Genomic DNA, 8135 nt, shown 5'->3' on the forward strand with positions numbered 1-8135 from the left:
ATTAAGTAGATCATGAAACTTAAAAGTGCAGATTAACTTTTCATAAGTAGCAAAAGTCATGAGTAGCATGTTATTTATTCCATCTTAAAGAAATTCAAAGCATACAATGCAGTCTTGTTCCTATTTTTCCTCAAACGGCAAAATTAAGGCACAAAGATAAAAAGCAAAACTTGGCCTAAATTATGTAACAATTATATAATTTGTGGCAGAATTGAATCTAGTCTCTGGTCAGAGGTATACCAGCTGAAATTATCATTGATTGAAGATGAATCCTGAGTTAGCCATTCATAAGTGTGCAGCATAGTCACAATTTTTCACTCTTTTGCTAAGGATAAATATATATTTCTTAAATAAAGTGATCTAAGTGACAAAAATAAAAGATGCAGTCACCCCAATGTTTATTATGATACTATTTACAATAACCAAGACACAAAATCTTTTCCATGTAGGGAAAGATTGATGGCAGGAAGAGAAGGGGACAACAGAGGGAGAGATGGTTGGATGGCATGAGTTTGAGAAGCTCTGGGAGTTGGTGATGGACAGGGAAGCCTGGTGTGCTGCAGTCCATGGGGTTGCAAAGACTGAATGATTGAACTGACCTGAAGAAACAAAAACAATCTAAATGTCCATCAATTGATGAACAGATAAAGAAGTGTGGTACATATATACAATGGGATATTACTTAGCCATAAAAAGAGTGAAATAATACCATTTGAAGCAACATGGATGGACCTAGAGGTCATCATACTAAGTGAAGTTAGCCAGACAAAGTCAAATAACATATGATATCACGACGTGAATCTGAGTGAACTCCGGGAGTTGGTGATGGATAGGGAGGCCTGGCATGCTGCGATTCATGGGGTCGCAAAGAGTTGGACACGACTGAGCGACTGAACTGAACTGAACTGATATGTGGAATATTTTTAAAAGATACAAATGAACTTATTTATAAAACAGAAATAGAGCCACAGACATAGAAAACAAATTTACGGTTACCAAAGGGGAAGGAGGGGGTAGGGATAAGTTAGGAGGATAAGATTAGCATATACACACTATTATATATAAAATAGATAACCAACCAAGGACCTACTGAAGAACACACCAAACTATACTCAATATTTTGTTATAACCTATAAGGAAAAAGTATCTGAAAAGAATATATATCTGTATATATATGTATATACATATATATGTATAACTGAATCACTGAGCTGTACATCTAAAAGTAACATGATACTATAAATCAACCATATGTCAGCTTAAAACATAAAATATTATGATTACTAGTAGTCACAAGAAACAGGATCAAATATCACTTTAAGTGTATTCAAATTTTAACATGTAGATGACTGTATGTTGTGCTTGCTAATAATTGCTCTTTTCCCATAGAGAAAAGACTTAAGCATTTGTCAATATATCAAAGCTAAATTTACTCATGTATTTTAGCCTGACAATTCTCCATATAGAGATTCATTATTTTATATATGTAATTACAAATACATAAATGTATATAAACATTCGCTCAGTCATGTCCAACTCTTCGCGACCCCATGGACTGTAGCCTATCAGGCTCTTCTGTCCATGGGATTTTCCAGGCAATGGTACTGGAGTGGATTGCCATTTCTTTCTCCAGGGGATCTTCCCGACCCAGGGATCGAACCCAGGTCTTTCACATTGTATACAGACGCTTTGCCATCTGAGCCAAACAAGAACTCTTATAAACATTATGAGTTATGAAAACTTGAAAAAAAATTAAAATTTCAATAAGAGGTGTTGGCCAACTAAACATCAGTAATTACAAATGATGGATAAAAATATTGGGCCAATATAAATCAAGTTTCATAGGAACAATTAATTATAAGATAAAACAGCCACAAATCACTGAGGAAGAAAGTAAGTTAAATAACAGATGTTGTATGACTCCATTTTGTAAAGTATACATAAAAATGATTGGATGAATAAACAAGAAAATGTCATAAGTTTTCAATCTGGGGCATGAATTATGAGAACATTTTACTTTATTATTTGATACTCTTATTTTCTAAACACCATTGACAGGCAATAGGGAGTAAGAGGGGATGAGAATTATTACTCACCACCTGCTCTGCATTAAATTTCAACATAAGTGTTCTCAAAACTGAGTCATGAAAAAAGAACACATGTTTCTTGGATATGCCTGTAACTGTGGACTTTAACTTAATAAAACTCTTTTCTCTAATGCTTCCTTTCAGGCAGAAATGGCATCTGTCAGACAATGTAAAGAAATACTTAGGAACAAAACATTTAGTTCACAACCTGAGTATAACTCAAGTCACTGGGAAATTTAGCATGTGTAAAAAGTAAGCAGTTTCTTAGCACACATATGCATATAAATTTTTTTATCACTTGGTGAGTTTTTTCTTTACTTTGGGGAATTTTGTCCAAATTCTTCCCAAGCTCTTTCCTCTAGATCAAGGTAAACTTCATTTTGCATCATTCCTAATTACTTTTTATAAGTAATTTCCATGGATAAGTGGACTTTTATATTATACTAACATTACCAAGGCTACAGTGATCACAAACAAGGACAATGGGGCTCCCCTCACAAATGTATTTCTAACAGTATTAGGAAAAGATACATCTTCCGGACCTCATCTTCTGAAGTCTTCATCATTCCCATCTTCTTGCATCTTTGAATTCCATACTTTTCATTAAACCAAGACATGTTCAGCATTTTCAGTTTGCTCATCAGGGACCACTTTTTGGTCCATGCTTTAGCCAAACCACTAGACTATTGAATAATTTTCTAACTACCTGAGTAACAATGTTAAATGCAGGACCTCTGTTGAGTGAGCTCATGCCAATAAATTCAGCCTGATACAACTTTATGTACCTACCATCATTATCCTACAATACTATCAGTATTTGTTCCTACAGGTACCAGATTTGTCTCTTTAAATAAGACCCACTTAAGTGGTTCCTTTGGAGTGTTGCACACATTTTATCTCACATCATATCTTACCTTTAGGGGCCTTCTGGGACTTGAGTATAGTTATAGGTCTAGAGGCAAAGAGGAGTCTAGGGTAGATCCTGAGGAGAACCAGCATTGTCTCAGTAGTGATTACAGTTTCCTTGGGAATTCAGGGTTAATTTCCTCAGATGGCCATGGAAAGGCCAATACTACTACTGGTGAAAAGGCTGATAAAATATGAAGTATGGAAACTATTTCTGCTGGTGATGGGGAAGCTGCTTCCTTCCTTAAGGGGGTAGTTAAGTCTTCCACTAGCAAAGAGTTATCAGAATTTCGGGGCTCAGTGTCCCCAGCTGCATCAGTGTTTTCCCATAGTTCCTTTTCCTAACTTACAAGATTCCATTCTTTCCCAGTCAATATCCTCCCTCTACAAGTGATATAGAGAGAGGAAAAGAAGTCTACAAAAATAAACACTTTTGATATTCCGTTAAACCTTGTGTTAGAAACAACCTTATGAGGGAAGAGAAACACCTATCTCTTGCACATCATTCAGAGGTTCTGTTTTAAAGAAATGTAATGCTATATTATAAAAAGTATAAAGTTAAGATTATCAGACCTTGGCTCTTCCTTCACAAGAGAGTTGTGTGATTTTGGGTTGTCATATCACCTCAGCTTTGTCGTTGTTGTTGTTCAGTCACTCAGTCATGTCTAACTCTTTGCTACCCCATGGACTCCCTGTCCTTCATCATCTCCCAGAGCTTGCTCAAACTCATGTCCATTGAGTCAGTAATGCCTTCCAACCATCTTGTCCTTTGTCGTCCCCTTCTCCTCCTGCCTTCAGTCTCTCCCAGCATCAGGGTCTTTACTAATGAGTCCTTACTTCACATCACATGGCCAAAATATTGGAGTTTCAGCTTCAGCATCAGTCCTTCCAATGAATATCCAGGATTGATTTTCTTTAGGATTGACTGGTTTGATCTCCTTGCAGTCCAATGGACTCTCAAGAGTCTTCTCCAACACCACAGTTAAAAGCATCAGTTCTTCAGCTCTCAGCCTTCTTTATGGTCCAACTCTCACATCCATACATGACTACTAGAAAAACCATAGCTTTGACTATATGGGCCTTTGTTGGCAAAGTAATGTCTCTGCTTTTTAATATGCTGTGTTGGTTTGTCATAGCTTTTCTTCTCCAAGGAGCGTCTTTTAAATTCATGGATGTAGTCACCATCTGCAGTGATTCTGGAGCCCAAGAAAATAAAATCACCTCAGCTTATTCTTCAGAAATATGGGGATAATATTACTTTTCTTTATTTCCTTTAGGGACGTCATCAAAACACTTATAAAAGGAAACATGGCATAAAAATACAAAAGATTATAGTTATAAAATTTTTCTATAAGGTTAAGAGGAAGATATGATTCTCAGCTAGTAAACTCACAACTTATAAGACCTACTCTTCCAAAAGATAATAGTTCTTTTACTATCTTGGTGATCAATTTGTTCTTAAAATATTAGGTAATCTAGGCTCAAGATCCATGTTTCCTGCATTAACATACATAATATAGTTATTTTCTCACAGTAAATAAAATGTTCAGAAGCTTTCTTTCATTAGCTGCTGTGATCCATTATTGGTTTATACCCTAAAATTTTCCTACAATATCTGAAAAATTAATAAACCAACTAGGAAAGCCATCTGGAAGTAGAAGAAATGGAAAAAAAAATCCTACTCCAAATAACATACTATAATGTCACATGGCATGTCACATGTGTCTGTCAGATGGTATGTCACACACAGTGATGATACAAACTCCACTATCAGTAAAGGAGAGAGAACAGTTTTACATAAATGAATAACTGATTGCTTATTGTCAGTCATGGTGAAGTTCCATGGTAATACACTCCTGAAAGTCTGAGCAGCTTTGACTATTGTTTACCTAGTCACATGTATAGGACCCTTAGCCCATTTATCATAGAACCAGGGGAAGCCTGGTGGGAGGTCGTCTATGGGGTCGCACAGAGTCAGACATGACTGAAGCGACATAGCAGCAGCAGCAGCAGCAGCAGAACTCAGCTGCCTGCATGAATAAGGCCACATTTAGAGGTCTTAGGCAAGTTATCTAAGCTCTCAGGGCACTAGAATCCTTATTAAAATTTAGAAACCTTGCCATTAACCCATCCTATGGACTTAGATGGATTACAAGGAAAAATGACATTGTGATTGTTCTAACATTGAACATTATTCACATGTAGTTCAAAAAACTAAAGGAAAACTAAACCCACAATTCAGACCATGTTACTAATAATCCTTGAATCTGTTAATCCATTACTGCTCATTCTCATCTCGGTCACTTCAGTCATGTCTGACTTTGTGTAACCCTATGGACTATAGTCTGCCAGGGCCCTCTGTCCATGGGATTCTCCAGGCCAGAACACTGGAGTGGGTAGCCTTTCCCTTCTCTAGGGGATCTTCCCAACCCAGGGATTGAACTCAGGTCTCCCACCTTGCAGGCAGATTCTTTACCAGCCACAAGGAAAGTCCTGTTAAATATGGGGCTAAGTTAAATGCTTTGTTTGGTGTCTCAAATATCCTCTTTTATTGGGAAATTGGCTTCCCTGAGAGCTCAGTTGGTAAAGAATCCGCCTGCAATGCAAGAGACTCTGGTTCAATTCCTGGGTTGGGGAGATCCACTGAAGAAGGGATAGGCTACCCACTCCAGTATTCTTGGGCTTCCCTTGTGGCTCAGCTGGTAAAGAATCTGCCTATAATGCAGGAGTTCCTGGGTTGGGAAGATCCCCTGGAGAAGGGGAAGACTATCCACTTCAGTATTCTGGCCTGGAGAATTCCATGGACTATACAGTCCAATGGGTTGCAGAGAGTCAGATACAACTAAGCAACTTTCTCTTCTTTCACTTTCACTATAGTACTTCTTTAGGACTCTTCTCAAATCTTGTTAATCACATTATATGATTTTAGTTAGAGTTCAATGATGTAACTCAGAAATCACTTCACTTATCTTAGTACTAAATAAAAGCAAAGTTTTATTATTCCACTTTATATTTTATTTGTTGTATATCTAAGCCAAGGAAGGCATTTCTTATCTTTCTTCTTTTGACATATTCCTCAAATCTCATAACTAACCATAAAAATATTATGAAAATTGGACACAATCAATAGTAAGTTTAAAACAAAAGAAACCATATCCCCTCCCCTTGCCATCTCTGTTTATAGAAAATTCTTGAGACTAGGGAGATCTTCCCTCTAGGTCTGTCTCGGATACATATTGTTCAATGGATCTTGGGCAAGTCAGTTAATCTCCTTTAGGAGGTTCAGTTTCTAAACTACAAAATAAGAAAGTGGTGTTTGACCTGCGCAGTTCACTAGACATGTGTAAGAATTACAGATGGATATTTACAGGAAAAATTCTATCAACTTAAAGCTTACTATTCAGATCCTTTAATGTGGTAATCCCATTTCTTAAAGTTTATTCTTAGAAAATAATTCTAAAGTAAAATGAATCATATTCCAAAATGCTTACAATGGATGCCTTTAAACATTTGTAAACATTTCTAAAGTTATAGAATATTTGAATAATTAGGTAAACAGTAAATAATTTATACCTTCAGTATAAGAGCTTTTTCACAGATCTCCCTATCTATCCATAAATGTATCCAATTATAGATCCATTTTATTTTTTGATATTTGAGATAATTATATAGCTATTTTTGTAATTCTCTTACTACTGTAAGCTACACTGACTGATTTTTGTATTCCTAAAATAAATCCTATATAATAATATATTATCTTTTTTATATGATACTGGATTTATCTTGCTAATAATTTGTACTTTAAGTATTTTTGTCAGTGTTTGGTAATAGCCTGTTCTGGTCTCATAAAACAAATTGGGATGTGTTCTCTATTTTCTAAAAGATTTTGTGTAAGATGGGTTTTATTTCTTCCTTAAATATTTGATAGAACTCATCTGTGTGTACATATATACATATATACATACATTTATGGGCTTCCCTGGTGGCTCAGAGGTTAAAGAGTCTGCCTGCAATGCGGAAGACCTGGGTTCTATACCTGGGTCGGGAAGATCCCCTGGAGAAGGAAATGGCAACCCACTCTAGTATTCTGGCCTGGAGAACCCCATGGATAGAGGAGCCTGGTGAGCTATATAGTCCATGGGGTCGCAAAGAGTCGGACATGACTGAGCGACTTCACTTTCTGATAGCTCAGATGGTAAAGAATCCACCTACAATGCAGGAGACATGGGTTTGATCCCTAGGTTAGGAAGATCCCCTAGAGGAGCACAGGACAACTCACTCCAGTATTCTTGCCTGGAGAATCCCCATGGACAGAGGTGCCTGTATGGTGGGCTACATACAGTCCATGAGGTCACAAAGAGTTGGACATGACTGAGCAACTAAGCACAGCACAGCACATATACATGTATATATAGGTGTATATATTTATATATACATATATATTTCCATTCCTATTGTTCTTCCATGCCCTTCTACAGGGGCTCTTCCCAACCCAGAGGCTGAACTCATGTCTCTGATGTCTCCTGCTTTGGCAACTGGCTTCTTTACCACTAGTGCCACCTGGGTAGCCCCTAATATTCAGGACAGTTTGCTAAATCTCTAATTTTAAAAATATTTTTTCTCTGATTTGCAGTATATAATTTCTCTTTATCTCCCTATTAACAGACCCTTTCCACTTCAGTCTAAAATATATTGTTAAGTCCATGAAATGATTTTCCCCCTTTAAGAAATTGGCTTTTTTTTTTTTAGAAGAGAATTAGAGCTTTTATTTTTTTTTATGAGATTTCCTGTCACTTCATTTATTATTGTCACATTTTCTCTGAGTCTTTGAACATTACTTTTAATGACTGATTTAAAGACTTTGTTTTCTAATTCCAATATGGGTTTATCTTGGATACTTTTTCTAATTATCAAATTTTCCCCCTGAGTCAGGGTCATATACCCTTGCTTCTTTCTGGGTTAATAATTTTTTTTTTTGCATATCACATGTTATATATTATATATTGTAGAAAATCAGAAATATGCTTTCCTTTATGGGGCTTTAAATTTTTTATCAAATAGTTCAATTAATAGCAATTATATTGTCATTCATAAGCTTTTTTTTCCCTTGTATATTGCCACTTTTGTTTTTGTTTTTTTTTC

This window comes from Oryx dammah, unplaced genomic scaffold (assembly GCF_014754425.2).
Source record: "Oryx dammah isolate SB20612 unplaced genomic scaffold, SCBI_Odam_1.1 HiC_scaffold_14, whole genome shotgun sequence".
In the NCBI taxonomy this organism is placed as follows: Eukaryota; Metazoa; Chordata; class Mammalia; order Artiodactyla; family Bovidae; genus Oryx; species Oryx dammah.